Genomic DNA, 18,054 nt, shown 5'->3' on the forward strand with positions numbered 1-18,054 from the left:
AACATTCATGTTTTTTAAATCCTTTAGCTAAAGAACAGAATGACACCTGAAAAATAAAGCACAGAATGATCAGAAAAAAGTCGGAAACAAGCATCCAAGAGCTCTTATTTCATGTTTTCCACGGTTTGCTGCAACTTTTGAACAGCTGAACTGAATTTTTCTTACTGAATAAGTAACAATCTGTTTACGAAATAGAGATAGAGAATTAGAAACAGTAATACCAATCCACCGAAAAGAAGAGACAGAAAGTACAGAAAATTCATTACATACCAGAGGAGTAGACGAAGACAGATTATTTTTTCCCACTAAAGTTGTAGTGGTAAGTGAGTCCGATAAGCCATGGATCACAAGCGATCTCAAACAAATGATCAAGATGAGGTGCAAGCTGCACAGTTCCGGAAAAATAGCCGCGGCGGCGAAACTTAGAAATCGAATCGTGGCCTTCAATCGTTTCAAGCGAAGAAATTATGTTCGGGAAAAGGTAGTAACCCTTCTCCAAAGTAGCAGCCAGAAGTGGCATTCCACAGTGAAACATATGACTGGCAAGTCAGTTAACAGTGAGCTAAATACCCAAGCCTGACGGATCTCAAATGAGCGCTTCAGACGTAAACGAGTTCTTTGCTGGCATTTGTACCACCTACCCCTCAATTACAGAGGCCGAACTAGTTGATCTCTTAGTCGATTGTGAAACTGACGAAATAAAACAGTTTACTGAATTTGCTGTTTATAAAGAACTTAAAAAACTAAAACCGAATTGCTCTTCCTACCCTGGTGAGTTACCGGTCAAACTTATTCGCGAATATGCCTTGTTTTTAGCCAAACCATTGGCATCGATCATCAATCAGTGCTTCAGTGAACAAGCCTTTCCCGATGCTTGGAAGCGAGCCTATGTCCGTGCAATACCCAAAGTTAAAGGACCTAACACATTTGATCAGTTAAGACCTATATCGATCACACCAAACTTTGCTAAGGTTGCAGAATCTTTCATATATCGTGAACTTCTCAAGGACATTTCACCGTCACTTGACCCCTTCCAGTATGGTTGCTTGAAGGGATGCAGCAGATCTGTTTATTTAGTACGGCTTTATCACCTAGTAGTTGAATGGTTGGAGTTTGGAAGCTCGTTTGTAGATTTACTTCTGGTAGACTACCGAAAGGCATTTGATTTGATTAAGCACCCTCTTGCCGCCCAGAATCTCAAGCCAATGGGTGCCCGTAAGCACATCCTCCAATTAGTAATTGTTTTCTTACGTCACAGGTATCAAAAAGTGTACGCCCATTTTCTCGATGACATTGAATTAGAATGGGTGGAAATTACATGTGGCGTCCCACAAGGTACCAAATTAGCAGCTCTTCTTTTCCTGGCTGTTATCAACTATGTACTTTCTGACTTTGATGATCATTTTAAATTCGTCGATGATTTGTCTGCGCTTCTTAAATACCACGTAAAGGATTCGCAAGCTATAGCCCAGTTCGACTCAAATTTTTTCGATCAGTTTAAATCACAGTGTACTGCGAACAGTCTTCAAATTAATGAGAATAAATCAAAGGTTTGGAGGTTCAACCCACTTAAACGCGATTTTACCTGCCCCGCGACTTTGTTCCCTTCTGCTTCGTGTGCGACTATCTTGGGCGTCACCTTTAGTGTGGACTGTTCGTTCTCTATTCATGTACAAGAGCTGGTTAAGAAGGGACATTATGCTATGCGAACACTGGTGGCGATGCGCCGCCTAGGCTTTCCAGTGTATAAGCTGAAAACCGCGTACCTCACTTTTATTCGACCCATCCTTGAATATGCGTGTCCCGTCTGGGGCCCACAAGTTCATCACATAGATTACTTAAGTGATGATTTGGAGGGGATCCAGAAACGAGCTGTAAAGATCATTCTTTGCGACAAATATGTAGATTATAGCTCCGCTCTGAAGTCACTTGAAATACCAAGTCTTTGCGATCGCCGTTTTCAGCTGATGATTCGTTTTGGCCAGTTTTTATTGTCTAGTCCAGTACATAGGACAATATTACCACCTGAAATGCCTGTCCGCGCAAATACCAGAAGCAAAAGCAAACTTATGCCCGTCTCGTGCCGCACAAACAGACTTAGTAACTCCTTTGTTCCTTTTTTTACAAGTGCTTTTAATAATATGTAGAGAAGTGTTTTTATGTAAAAAAGTTTTCATGTAAAAAACAGCGCCTTTTAGTGCATTTTTTTTAATGTGTCTATGACAGCTGTTTTTCATTAAAATGATTCTATGATTCTATTCTCTGACTTAACAGTTTCCAAATCTTTAAAAAAAGTCCACTCCTTTCCGTAAAATAACGGCTTCATCAACACCACTTAAATTTTCAAAAACAAAGTTCAACAGCGGTGAATACAAAAGCTCGGAAACGCTCATCTCGTTATAAATTCACTTCAAAAATAATTTAAACCAACACACGCGAAGTACACGTGATGGTCAGGCGACGAGCGAATAATAGTAAATTAAGTTCAATGCTATGATGCTATGTTTTATAGCATCTTTGTTATAGTGAAAAAATAGCTATAATGGTCATGATTCCACAAATTTGTCTACTCCCAATTATATGAAATTTAGTAGCAAATTCAAGTTACTGAAATTAATTAAAAAAAAACTTTCTTAAAAATAAGTTTTTCAAAGAAAATTAAAGGCTATTTTAAACTTAAGCTCAGCAGATAAAAATAACTGTTACAATTCAAACTCAAAACGACCAGAAATTACCATTAAAGAATAAGTGAAACCCAAATTGAACAGAAATTAGATAAACAATCATAAGAAAGAACATACAACAAGTAATAATATAAATGAATAAATAGATCTTAAAGCGAGTAATGTTTCGATTGATAATGAAAATCAAGCTTAAAACGAAAAAAAATATTTTGTTACTGCAGTATAAATGAAATTCAAAACGAACAGAAATTAAATAAACAATCAATGCAAACATACATACAATAGATGTTAATGTAAATTAATAAATAAATCTTAAAACGAGTGAAACTTAAGTTGAATATGCAAACCAAGCTTGAAACGAACAAAAATCACTACAAACAAGAATCTGGGTATCGCCTCCTTCTCTCACTGTAAAAGTCTAAAACCTACTGCGTCATTGGCGGATTACTGAAAACCAATTTTATTGCAAATATTTTCTTTTGTACTTAATATTGAAAATAAACATTAAAATTATAGTAAATTTTTGAACTGACCAGCTTTCAGCAATTAATATCATTATACATCTAATATTCAGTTTAATTTATTAGTTCTTTCTAAATTTGTTCAAGACGAATATAGTTTCACAACAAACAACAGCTTGGGTACTGTCCCCTTCCTTAACTGTAACTAAAAACCAGAAGCCTACTTCGTTATTGGCGTTTCACTGAAAACGAATTATAATACAAATATTTTCTTTTCCAGTTCTTAGAGCATTGAAAATTAAAAATAAAATTAGAGTGAAATAAATTCTTGTACAGATGGATCTTTTAACAAACAGTATCATTATAAATAAAATATTCAATTTGATGTTGTTTATACTTTCCAAGACTGTTCAAGACGCATATAATTTTCAGTAAAGCGCCAATGACGCAGTAGGTTTTAAACTTTTACAGCGAGAGAAGGAGGCGAGACCCAAACTATTGTTAGTAGTGAGTTTTGTTCGTTTCAAGCTTGATTTTCATATTCATTTTAGGTTTCACTCGTTTTAAGATTTATTTATTCATTTACATTAATATCTATTGTATGTTAGTTTGCATCGACTGTTTATTTATTTTCTGTTCGTTTTGAGTTTCATTTATCCTTCAATAGCAAAATATTTTTTTCGTTTTAAGCTTGATTTTCATATACAGTCTAAGCAATACTCACTTTAAGATCTATTTATTCATTTATATTATTACATATTGTATATTTTTTCCTATGATTGTTTATTTAATTTCTGTTCCTTTTGAGTTTCATTTATTCTTTAATAGTAATTTCTGGTCATTTTGAGTTTGAATTTTAACAAGTATTTTTATCTACTGAGCTTAAGTTTAAAATGGCCTTTACTTTTCTTTGAAAAACTTATGTTTGGAAAGCTTTTTTTTTAATTAATTTTTCTTCGTTTTTGACTGCAAAAAGTTTCAAATTCTTAAAAATTCCTTATTTCAAAATCAAACTTTAAAAGCAAAAAATCAAATGTTCATCAAAGTATCCAAACTGGTCTCAAACTAACAATATCAAAATGAAAAAAGTTTGCCCCCTTTGAAATGAGCCCCCTTTGAAGTTTATCCGACGACCCCTTCTATATGAAGTGCCTCTGGGAAAAAATGTAAACGAAGTATGGGGGGAGTCTAGCTGCCCTCCGATAACTTTTTACTCTTAAAAAGTGAATTGCAACTTTCAATTTCCAATCAAATGAGCCCTCTATGAAGTTTATACGAGCATTCCTTCCATAACAACCATATATGCCCCCAGGGCATAACTTACAACGCCTACCGTCGGGCTCTGGAGAGCTGTGTCGACACCTAAGTTTTTGTTATCTGAACTTTGAACTTATTTTAACAAAATGTCTATCTCTAAATTTTTATCTGATGCATTTAGGGTGTGGAGGGAGGGGGGCTAGTTACCCTCCAATCTCCTTTGACCCTTAAAAAGTGAACGAGAACTTTCAATTTCTAATCAAATGAACCCTCTCCGAAATTTATACAAGCATCCCTTCCATAAAACGATATATGCCCCCATATTATTACTTATAACGCCTGCCTCCGGGCCATGGGGGTTTTTCTTATCTGACCTTTGAATTATTTTTTAATGAAATGGATATTTTAAAATTTTTATCGGAGGGGCTTGGGGAAAAAGGGTGGTTGGGGGGGGGGGCTAGTTGCCCTCGGATATCTTTTGATTCTTAAAAAGTGAACTAGAACTTTCAATTTCCAATCAAATGAGCCCTCTCGGAAGTTTATACGAGCACCCCTTTCTTAAGAACCATATACGACCCCAGGACAACGCTTACAATGCCTACCCCCCGGGTCCTGGGGGGTTGTTTTGACATCAGAGTTTTTGTTATCTAATTTTTGAACAATTAAAAAAAAAAACTGGCTATCTCAAAATTTGTAGCGGATAGTTTTGCGGAAAAAAGGGCATGGAAGGGGCTAGTTACCCTTAAATCTCTTGAATCTTAAAAAGTGAACTAGAACTTTCAGTTTTCAATCAAATGAGATCTCTATTAAGTTGATACGAGCATCCCTTTCATAAAAACCATACATGGCCTTAGGACATAGCTTAGAACGCCTTCTCCTTGGCTCTGGGGGGTTGTATTGACACCAGAGTTTTTCTTATCCGACCTTTGAACTATTTTATTTTTAACAAAATGTCCATCTCAAAATTTTCATCAGAGCGGTTTGGATAAAGAAGGCGTGGGGGGGGCTAGTTGCCCTCTGATCTCTTTTGACTATTAAAAGTTAACTCGAACTTTCAATTTCGAGTCAAATGAGCCCTCTCTGAAGTTTATACGAGTATCCCTTTCATAAGAACCATATATGCCCCAGGGCATAGCTTACAACGCTTGCCCCCAGGCCCTGGGGGTTGGGTCGACACCTGAGTTTTTGTTATCTGACTTTTGAACAATTTTTAACTTAATGGCTAACTCAAATTTTTATCAGATGCATTTGGGAAAAAGGGGGCGTGGGAGGGAGGTGCTAGTTAACCTCTAATCTCTTTTGACTCTCAAAAACTGAACTAGAACTTTCAATTTCCAATCAAATTAGCCCTCTCTGAAGTTTTTACGTGCAACCCTTCCACAAGAACCATATATCCCCGAGGGCATAACTTACAACACCTGCTTTCGGGCCCTGGGTGGCTGTGTCGACCCCGGGGTTTTTGTTATATGGTCTTTGAACTATTTAAAAAAAATGGGTATCTCAAAGTTCTTATCAGATGGGTTTGAGAAAAAGGGCGGGGAGGGGGGGGGGTATGTGCCCTCCAATCTCTTGACTCTTAAAAAGTGAACTAGAACTTTCAATTTTTCAATCAAATGAGCCCTCTTTGTAGTTTATACGAGCAGCCCTTCCATAAGAACCATATATGCCCCCAGGGCACAACGTAGAACACCTGCCTCTAGGCCCTAGGGGTTTGTGTCGACACCAGAGTTTCTGTTATATGATCTTTGAAGTAGTTTTAACAAAATAGCTATCTCAACATTTTTATCGGATACATATGGGAAAAAGGGCATGGGGGTTGGGCTGGTTACCCTCCAATAATTTTTGACGCTTAAAAAGTGAACTAGAACTTTCAATTTCCAATCGAATGATCCACCTCTAAAGTTTATATAAGCGTCTCTTCCATAAGAACCATATATGCCCCCAGGGCGTAACTAATAACCCTTGCCCTGAAGACCTTGGGAGGGAGTGTCATGTTCAAAGATATAATTTCTGGAACTTTTAACTAAGTTTAACAAAATGGCTATCTCAAAATTTTGATTGGATGTGTGTGAGGAAATGCTGAGTGTGGAAGGGGTGTTAGTTGCCTTCCAATCACTTTCGACCATTAAAAAGGGCACTAGCCATTTAAATTTCCAATCGAATGAGTCCTTTTTGAAGTTTCCACGACAACTCGTTCTATATAAACTTTATTTACTCCCAAGACATATCGTAAAATTGTTACCCTGAGGGCTGTTGGGGGGGGGGAAGGGGGTGGGAGGTTGTCATCCTCAAAGACCTAATTTCCAGAATTTTCAATCACGTTGAACAAGATGGCTATCTAAAAATTTTGATTGGATGTGTTTGGGGAGAAGGTGGGCGTGAGAAGGGGGTTAGTGGCCCTCCAATCACTTTCGACTATTAAAAAGGGCACTAGCTCTTTGAATTTCCAGTAAAATGAGCCTTTTTTGAAGTTTCTACGATGAAGCTTTCTATAAAAAGCTTATATGTCCCCAGGGCATGACTTACAACCCTTTCCCTGAGGGCTATGGGAGAGTTTCCTCCTCAAAAACAAAATTTCGATGTTGAAATCAACTACGTAGAACAAAATGGCTGCCTCAAAATTTTTATTGGATGTGTTTGGGGAAATGGTAGGCGTGGAATGGGTGTTCGTTGCCTTCCAATCACTTTTGACCCTTAAGAAGGGCACTAGAACTCTCGATTCCCAATCGAATAAGCTCCCTTTGAAGTTTTTACGACGACCCTTTCCATAAGAAGTGCCTATGGGGAAAAAAATAATAATAATAAAACATTGGAGCCGTATGGCCGTTACTATAGGCAACGCTATAGCGTTGCCTCTGATAATGTCTTTTGTTGCTTGTTACCTTATTTGCGGTTATTTATGAAAGGCCTTATTCATAGACATAACGCCCCATAATAAAGGAAACGTCAAGGTAAAGTAGAAAAATGATGTTAGACCTATCTTGCTGAAAAGTAGCCAAAGATTACGGAAAACTGATAGATATTACTACTACAACTAATAACAACTCACTGCAGCACCGATACACCTAAGGCTCACAGAGCTGCGCACACTTCTCTGCCATATGAAGCGCAATGCAGTGTTTTTTTACTGGGCTACAGTTTTCTAGAGGGTGCCACTCCTCAAGGTCATTCTGCCAATCCACAAGGTCACCCTACAGCGCCGTTTGAAGTTACCGTTCTGGTTAGGCAAACTCGCGAAAGTTCCACCCGGACACATCTGTGAGGCCACGCAGCCAAAAATGAGTTTGACTCGGGTGTTTATTGTAATTTCTGTTCGTTTTGGGTTTCATTTATTTATCGATGCTGATTCGTGGTAGTTTCACGCTTGGTAGATTATTTGATTTTATTTTTGCTAATTTTTGGTTTAATGGAGTTCTTTACTTTTCTTTGAAAAACTTATTTTGTGGAAAAAGTTTTTTTTTAATTACTTTCTGTTCATTTTATATTGACATAGTCTTTTCAGGGAAAAAGAAAATAATACTTTAAATCTTTTCGTTTTTTAAGACTTTATAGTTTGGCCTGCTATTTGTATTCTGGAGAAAAATTTTCAGCAATTTTTAACAACATACACCCTTTTAAAAATCTGGACACAAATAGCAGTGTCTAATTTAGTTTCATACCTCCTCCAGTTGACCTGAAATAGAAAACTTGATACCAATCGCAAAAAAAATCTATTTACTTTCTTTGATAGCTTGGATACATTTAGGCTATATGATTTGGTTAAATTTTAAAAGCAGAAGTAGCCCCGAAAGTTTGAAAATAATACCCTCTGTTGTTCTGGGGATACTACTGAGATACCTTATTGGGAATTAGCATTAAAGGAATTAGCATTGGGAATTAAGTGCATTTTCATTTAATCTTAAGGCAACATTTAGCTTTCAAACATAATGGGGAATTGGGTGGGGGGCGTGGGAGGGGTACTAGTTGCCCTCCAGTCACTTTTGACTATTATGAAGAGCATTAGCCTTTCAAACAGTTCGTGGTAACGAACTGTAAGTAAGGAGCGACCCGGCTCAATGGTAACCGAAACTCTAAAAAACGGGATTTTGATACCAATAGATACATCAAAAGAATCAGATTTTAATTCTGATTTCAAATATATAAAGTTCATCAAGTTTAATCTTACCCATCAAAAGTTACGCGCCTGAGAAAATTGGGCTGATTTTCGAAAAAAGGGGGAAAGACCCCCTAAAAATTATAGAACCTTAATGAAAATCACACCATCAGATTCAGCATATCAGAGAACCCTACTGTAGAGGTTTCAAGCTCCTATCTACAAAACTGTGGAATTTTCTATTTTTTGCCAGAAGAAAGATCACGGATGCGTGTTTATTTATTTTTTTTTTTTATTTTTTTTTTTTTTTCCCAGGGGTGATCATAATGACCCAGTGGCCCTAGAATATCGTGGGAAGACTCATTGAAACGGAAATTAAAAGTTCTAGTGCCCTTTTTAAGTGACCAAAAAAATGGAGGGCAACCAGGCCCCCTCCCACGCTCATTTTTTCCCAAAGTCACCCGATCAAAATTTTTAGATACCCATTTTGTTTAACATCGTCGAAAATATGATAAAAATGTCTTTTAGGATGACTTAATCCCCCAAAGTCCCCGGGGGGAGGTCTGAAATTTATTAAATTTAATAATTTTTAACATATTGTTTTGGTTATTGGGAAGTATACATAATTTTTCAGTTTAGATTTTTTCTGGTTGGTGGGGGAAGGAGAGGGTCGGGGGCTATATGGAAGGATCTTTCCATGAAGGAAGGTTTCAGGGGGGAAGGGACATTGCTACGAAGGGGGAGCCGGATTTCCCAGCATTATTAAAGAAAAAGATCAGGAATTAAATAAAAAAAAAATAAGTTTTTCAACTGATAAACTGATTGTGATTAAGAGGTCATTTTTAAAGAACCGGAAAAAAAAATTCTAACTATAGTTTAAAGAGCAGGGTATTGACTAGGGGGCGAACCCCCTAATATACGTGTTAAAAATTTATGAATATAGAAGTTCGTTACATAAGTTAATTCTAAGTTACGTATATTTATTACTAATAAAAACGTTCGTAAATAAAATTAAACAAGTTTCGAGAAAGCCATTTAACCAAATATAATATGCAAATTTTGTTTTAATTATTCATGTACGGTGAGCCAAAATCAAAACCTGCCTTAATTAAAAACGTTCAAAAATTAAATAAAACAAAACAAGTTTTTTTTTAACTGAAAGTAAGGAACGACGTTAAAACTTAAAACGAACAGAAATTATTCCGTATATGAAGGCTGTCCCCTCCTCAACGCCTCGCTCTTTACGCTAAAGTTTTACTTTCTCAAGACTCTATTTTTTTAAAACAATGAAAAACTTTAGCCTAAAGAGTGAGGCGTTGAGGAGGAGGCAGCCCCCTTAATATACGGAATAATTTCTGTTCTTTTTAAGTCTTAACGTCGTTCATTACTTTCAGTTAAAAAAAATTGTTTTTTTTATTTAATTCTATTTTAAATCGAATGAGCCCTTTTCGAACTCCCTACGACAACTCCTTCGATACGAAGTACCGTGGTCTAAACAAAAAATAAAAATAAAATATAATACATTGTACCGACGTCGATCTTTACTATAAAATTGTCAAGCCTTCCAATCACTTTCGACTATTAAAAATGGCACTAGCCCTTTCAGTTTCCACTAGAATGACCCCTTTTTCAGTTTCTATGTCAACTCTTTCTGTAAGTGCCTTATACTTCCCCATGGGATAAATTACAAACCTTGCCCTGAGGGCTGTGAGGGCGTCGTCATCCTCAAAGACCTAATTTCTAGAACTTTCAACTACGCTTAACAAAATTGCTATCTAAAAATTTTGATTGGATGTGTTTGGGGAAATGGTGAGCGTGAGAGGGGGGTTAGTTGCCCTCCAATCACTTTCAACTATTAAAAAGAGCACTAGCCCATTCAATATCCAATTGAATGAGCCCTTTTGAAGTTTCTACGACACCGCTTTCAATAAAGACCTTATATGCCTCCAGGGCATATCTTACAAGCCTTGCCTCGAGGGCTGGGGGGGGGGGTTGTCATCCTCAAAGACCTAATTTCCAGAACTTTCAACTACGTTGAAGAAAAGTACTGTCTCAAAATTTTTATTGGAGGTGTTTGGGGAAATGGTGGGCTTGAGAGGGGGTTTAGTTGCCCTCCAATCACTTGGGAATATTAAAAAGAGCACTAGCCCATTCAATATCTAATCAAATGATTCCTTTTTGAAGTTTCTACGAAAATGCTTTCTACAAAAAAGACCTTATATGCCCCCAGGGAAAAATTACAACCCTTGACCTGAGGGCTGTGAGGGGGATGTCATCCTCAAGACATAATTTCCAGGCCTTTTAACTACGTTGAATAAAATGGCTATCTCAAATTTTTGATTGAATGTATTTGGGAAAATGGTGGGTGTGAGAAGGGGTTACTTGCCATCCAATCCCTTTCGACCAATAAAAAGAGCACTAGCCGTTTAAAATTAAAATAGAATGAGTCATCTTTGAATTTTCTACGACAAAACATTGTATATAAAAAAAAACCTTATATACCCCTAGGGAAAAATTACAACCCTTGACCTGAGGGCTGTGTGGAGGGGGGGGGGGTGTCACCCTCAAAAACATAATTTCCGGACTTTTTAACTACGTCGAACAAAATGGTTATCTCAAAATTTTCATTGGATGTGTTCGGGGAAATGGTGGGTGTGAGAGGGGGGGGGTGTTAGTTATCCTCCAATCACTTTCGACTATTAAAAAGGGCACAAGCCCTTCTAATTTCCAATTGAATGAGCCCTTTTTGAAGTTTCTACAACATCACTATCTATAAATACCTTATATGCCCCCAGGGCATATCTTACAACCATTGCCCCGATGGCTCTGCGTGGGTTATCATCCTCAAAGACCTAATCTCTAAAATATTTAACTTCGTTGAACAAATTGGCTAACTAAATATTTTGATTGGATTTGCTTGGGGAACAGGTGGGCGTGAGAGGAGGGTTAGTTGGCCTCAGATCACTTTCGAATATTGAAAAGGGCACTAGCCCTTTGAATTTCCAATCGAATGAGCCCTTTTTCAAGTTTCTACGACAAAGCTTTCAATAAAAACCTTATATTCCCCCAGGGCATAACTTACAATCCTTATCCTGAGGTCTGTGAAGGGAGTGTCATCCTCAAATATATAATTCCGGGCCTAAAAGCTACTTTGCATAAAATCGCTGTCTCAAAATTTTGATTGGATGTGTTTGGATAACTGGTGGGCGTGGAAGGGGTGTTAGTTGCCAGTCACTTTCGACTAATAAAAAGGGCACTAGCCATTTCAATTTCCAATCAAAGGAGCCCTTTTTCGAAGTTTCTATGCCAACGCTTTCTATCAAAACCTTAAATGTCCCCAGGGCATAATTAACGACCCGTGCCCTGAGGACGGTGGGGGGGGGGGGTGTTGTCATCCTCAAAGAACTAATTTTTAGAACTTTTAACTACGTTGCTCAAAATGGCTATCTCAAAATTTTGATTGGATATGTTTGGGGAAAACGTGGGCGTGAGAGGGGGGTTAGTTGCCCTCCAATCACTTTTGACTATTTAAAAGGGTACTAGCCCTTTTGAATTTCCAATCGAATGAGCCTTTTTTGAAGTTTTTACGACAACACTTTCTATAAGAACTTTATATGCCCCCAGGGCATAACTTACAGCCCTTGCCCTGAGGGCTGTGGGGGAGTGTCCTCAAAAACATAATTTCTATCTGGAAATCAACTATGCTGAACAAAATTGCTATCTAAAAATTTTGATTGTGATGTTTTTGGGGAAATGGTGGGCCTTGAAGGGGTGTTAGTTGCCTTCCAATCACTTTTGACTATTCAAAAGGGCACAAGCCACTCCAATTTCCAATCAAATGAGCCCTTTTCGAAGTTTCTACAACAACTCCTTTGATATGAAGTGCTCTGGTCTAAAGAAAAAATTAAATAAATAAATAATACATTGTGCCATCATCGTTCTTTACTTTGGTAGCGCGATTGTGCTGCCTATGATTGAAGCTGAAATTTCTCTGGAAGTAATAATTAATTCGAATTCCTTGGTTGTCAAGACAATTTTTTTTTTTTTTTTTTTTTTTTTTTTTTTTTTTTTTTTTACTTCAAAATCTAGTCTGTTGAAAGTGGGTCTTGGCTAGTTTTGGTGAAACCTTGGCAGGATAATTAAGATAGCTGAATTTAAGCTAGCTGAGCTTAAGCTAGCTCCGGGACCGAATTTCAAGGTTCTGTACCCTCTTTTACATTTTAGCAGCATAAAGGGACAAGTGAGCAGTAGTTAAGGGTATTTTTATTATTAAAAAAGAACTTATATATCTAGAAACCTTAATTTGGTATTTACTCCACTCTTTTTTGGAATAAAATCAATCAAAGACTTTTCACAACCTTGGTTGCTGAGTTTTGAGTTGAGTTTGAGCTGTTGAGTTTTGAAACGAGACTTTCATGAATTTTTCTAGAACGAAAAATATTTCCTAGGAAGGTGATTTCGGCTTCAAAGCAATTGTGATGCTCGGAAAAAATATATAACACTAGATTTTGATGGATACTTTCAACACCAGCGCCAGAATCCATTCTTCCCAATTCTCGATACTCTTTTGTTAGAGCTTTAAGACGTACGATGTAAAGTCTTATATGCTGTATTTCGAGTAGGGAACTGAAGGTCAAGGTCAGCCCCAAACACCGTTTGGTGAGACAGAGGGCTCAAAAAAAATCTCAGTCCATACAATACATAGATTGTTATTTTTGGTTAAGGCAGCTTATTTTAAAACCCAAGTCCTTTATGCCTCTCAAAACTGCTGCGGAGCTTTTAGCTGGTCTTGTCTCATTGTATCCAGTATTTACAGTTAGATTTAGCTTGCCTGTACACATTTTGTCAATGTACTGATTTTGTCAACATTTTTGCATTTTGTTTAGGGTACTTCACTATATTTTTTGTTATTTGATAAATTTACCCTTCCCCCCTCCATATCCCATTCAAACGGTTAGGATTCTTACTAACAAAAAAAACTTGCAGTGATTAGTTTTGCGACGATTTAGTAACATTGAAATTGAACATCAAAAGATTCTACTGTGAAATTTAAGAGTAGCCAACCATAATAATACCTTTTGTTGCTTGTTCCCTTATTTTCAATTGTTCGAACTTGCATACAGATAGGTCATAATAGTAATTAGTATCCAATAATAAAGTACAGTAAAAAGATTAGTAATGAGTGAATGACATTTCTTTGCCCTAAACTAAAATAGAAAGAAATGTATTAGCTATCCCCTTCAGAAGGGGGGGTTCAAAATTACCTCAAGCAGGATTTAAGCGATTGCACATCGTTTCAGCTGTAAGTGCCTCTCATTTTTCTGGTCTTACCCCCGAGCCTTTAGTATGGATGACCAGTAACCTCCAGTTATACTTTTACCATAAGAGTTATCATCTTTACAGACATGTACACATGTTTTTTTTTCAGGGGGGCGTTGGGGTAGATAAAAAAAAATTAAATGGTTTGAATAAAAGGTATCAATAAATTTGCTAAATTCAGGATAACAGAAGGAAGGCCCGAGACCCCTCCTGCACACGTCCCTGAACCTTTTCCCTTGTTCCCGAACCTACTGTTAAATGACAGCTTGTTTTGGTTTTTGTATTAGAGGTAACCACCCCCTAAATCTCTACTAGTACCTTTGCATAGACCTTCTTTTTAAACTACAATCGACAGTGGCTTTGTACCCTATCGGGAAAGCACACACAAAATCATTGTCCTTTCTTGAATTGTATACAATTTTAGCACTGTCATTTGTTTACTTGTTCTATTATTCATGTGACAATGTACCGTCTCTAAAAGTCACTTTTAAATATGTCTTTGTGGTGCCGATTTCCAAACTCATAGTAAGGTATCTGTGTCACTCTTGTAATAATTATTAAAGTTATACCATGCTGACAGTGTCTCCCAGATCTGCTGGAAACCTCAAAGTTTAACTGAAGCTTCTTTCTGTCACCACATAATGGGAACCTTTTAGTCGAGGGCTGCTGACTTTCCTCCATATGGCGTACATCTCAGAACGCCAAGTGTGCTGTTCAGTTATATCACGCTTGGTACAGTTCTGCCACACTTGGCACAGTTCCCAGAATGCATGGGACACTCCCCAAAACGCTTGTCACAGTTCCTCCACACTTGGCACACGCCACCTCGTGTACATGATTTCTGAGAGAGAGAGAGAGAGAGAGAGAGAGTGAACTCTCCCCTTTATTAGTGAAAGTTGCTTTCTGCACCTTTTTGATACAGTGTTGCTAAATGGTGCACTTTTGTTCCAGTTGAATGCTTTTTTTCAGGAGATTGTGCATTAAATTCTTCAGTTTAGCCTATTCTTCCAAGCATTTTTTCCTTTCACCATGTGCCATTTTCGCTACATAAAAGCCAATTTTGGCATACTTACGCTTTTATGTTTACGCGCTCTTTATCAGCCATTTGATAGCACTGGTTGGAGGAGGATCTGTTCAAAGGTAGAACCAAAGGCTTAGGGCGTGGTAAACTATAAGAAAAAGAAGAAAAAAAGAAAGAAAAAAAGTTAAAGCCACTGAGACGGCATTCATCGAATAAGTAATTCAATGATTTTATATGAATAAAAGTTTGAGCTTTTTCAGTGGCGTCAATTCAGGGAAATGTAGGGAGAAGGACAAATTTATCCTTCAAAATCTAGGCAGCAGTTCAGTAGCATAACTAAGGGGGTAAGGGGGACGACTGTGCCCAGGCGCAAGCTCTAAGGGACAATCAAACGGAGTTTTTTCGTCAATACCATGATCTACTTATATTGAGGTAGCGATGGTGGGCGGGGAAGGGGGTCTCAAAAACTTACACTGTGCTTGGGCGTATAAAACCCAAACTAAGTCTCCAGGGTAACTCTGTCTCACAACTTTTTTTTTTAAACAATAAAAACTTTAGCGTAAAGAGCGAGGCGTTGAGGAGGGGACAGCCCCTTTCATATACGGAATAATTTCTGTTCGTTTTAAGTTTTAATTTCGCTCCTTACTTTCATTTAAAAAAAAACTTTTTTTTTTATTTAAAGGCTGCAAAAGCGGAGGGTTGGGGGGGCGGCAGCCCCCCAACTGAACCTCCTAATCCCTGTACGTTTTAAGGTTCGAACTTCTGACTCAGCCTCTTTAACTCTTTCGAAAACGTAGTATTTTTCAAATAATTTCTGCACATTTTTGTACAGTTTATTACTTATTATTGCTTGACTAACTGTTAGCTGATCGTGTCAGGAGTTAAAGTTGGGGGGCTGCCACCCCAAAACCCCCCACTTTTGAAGATTCTTTTGTTAAGGCTTTTAATTCCTGAATACTCAAATCAAATGCACAGTAGATTTTCTTTTTTCAACTTTTCTTCGAGCAGCCGGGTATACGGCAGGTTATCAAAGCAGTGGAGACTTACCTGTAAACTGAAGGCCGACTGTGATATTCTTCTGGAGACGCCTGTTGATCCGAAGGATTTAATAGATTGGATTTAAAAAAGAAACTGAGTTTCTTTTTTAACTCAGCCTCTTTAACTCTTTAGAAAACGTAGTTTTTTTCAAATAATAAATTTAAGAGATACAACTTTAAATTCAATATATAAAATATTTATTCTGCTAGGGAATCGAACCCCGGTCTTCCACATGACACTCAAGAATAGTGACCACTGTACCATCAGAGTACTGTTCTTCAATAATTTTTAGTCTCTGCTATCTATTTTCGACGCAAGCAAACACAAATTAAAATTTTTGTTTTTCGACAAAAAAAAATTCTGGGAAAGAGCTGGAATTTTTGAAAGCTTGCAGTCCGTCTTTTCAGGTTAAGAGGACTATTTTGATCTAATTTAATAATGAAATACTATACTTTTAGGAATTTCAAAAATTAACATGGGCTCTTAAAGGAAAACGAGGTTATTCGTAAATGTAAATTAGGGGGATAATGTTTTCGTTCTGAAAATATCAAAAGGCCCTAACAGGTCGAATTCCACTTCGAATGAGTCCTCACTCACCCGGATCCGTTGCCAACTGTGGCCTGTAGGCATGTCAGATAAAAAAAAATTTGATGAACATTAAGTTGCTATATTTGGTTTTTGGAAAACAGGGAAGGAGTGATCAGATTGAGCTGAAATTTTGAGGATAAACTCCTAGGCCCTAGAAAAGCTTATCCTCTAAATTTCAGCCCGATTGGACAATGTAAAAGGGGGGCTTTGGTGGGAGGGTCGAAGCTTCCGGCCCACTTTCCCCCATGAAGATAAAGTCGGAGGGGGTGAAATTTTGTATGTTTCTTAGTTTGAGCTTAGGCTACAAAATGCGATAACCACCATCTCTCTACGATCGCTAGGACCGGAAATCGCTTGACATTGTGGTGGGTCGCCTCTTTAAAGAGGCCCAAGTGTGCCTCCTTGATGGGCAAAGTGCAAAACTTGCAGTCCTTCCCCCGGAGGCTGTGGGGGATTAAGTCATCTTCAAAGACATAGTTATTAGATTTTCGACTATGCTGAACAAAATGACAGTAGATTGTATATATGGAATTCTACGACCGCCATAGGACCATGCTATTCTACGACCGCCATAGGAAAACATTTCTACGACAGCTCTACACCTTTTCAAAGAGAGTGAGCACCCCCTCACATGGTATACACTACAGTTTCACGTGCACATTGCAAAAAGCGAGCAAAACTTTACCTATAAAGTGGTCAAACACGTTTTGAAACTATAGTCGAGATTGTATAACACAATCAGACTGGTTTTTGCTATTGATTGAAAGTACACATGGAATTTCACAAGAATATACAGTACAGTTTCACGTGTACATTTTAAAAAGCGGGCAAACCTATAAAGTGGTCAAACACGTTTTGAGAGTATAGTCGAGATTGTATAACACAACCAGACTGGTTTTTGAGGCAAAATCCATTTTTTAGGACCAATCAGAGAGAGCGGAGGTTACTCTATATACGATAACTTGATTGGTAATTGGATTCAAATAAAATGATTTCATTAATCTAGTATCTGAACTTTGTTTAAATTTGACCGAGGGCAATGTTCAACTGCCAGAAGTAGTTAAGCAACAGGCAAAGCAACATCGTTCCATTTTACGTACACTGGCCTCTAAAAACAAAGGAAAGAATTTTAAAAGGAAACGTCTTCTTCAGGCGGGCGGTAGCTTTTTTACAGTTTTACTGCCAATAATTGCAGGACATGTAAACAGTTTTCTCTAGATAGCTAAACCCTATAAATTGACTCCAATAGAACTCGCTCTATCACCCGTGGAACACTTTGAGGACAATCTGAGTAAATTCATTGACAACGAGAATATTGAGGATGGTAAAAAACTGCTTTTTCTTCAAGATGCACTTCGCCCGGTGGACAAACATAAGCCCTATCGTGCGAAGACCAGTGGCATTGATCTCCAAAAAGAACCACCTCCACAGGATTCTGCTGCTGCTGGAGCACAATTAAAGAAGGAGGAATTAGATTCAATTGTATCGAAAATTGGAAATCTAATGCCCCACTCATATAATTAAAAAATAAAACAACTCATAACATATCTCATGGAAAGTGGTCAAGATCATATTCAAGTTGGTAGCAGTGGA

The sequence above is a fragment of the Artemia sp. Qi Xiang Cuo genome, chromosome 14 (genome assembly GCF_049724085.1).
Source record: "Artemia sp. Qi Xiang Cuo chromosome 14, ASM4972408v1, whole genome shotgun sequence".
NCBI classification, from domain to species: domain Eukaryota; kingdom Metazoa; phylum Arthropoda; class Branchiopoda; order Anostraca; family Artemiidae; genus Artemia; species Artemia sp. Qi Xiang Cuo.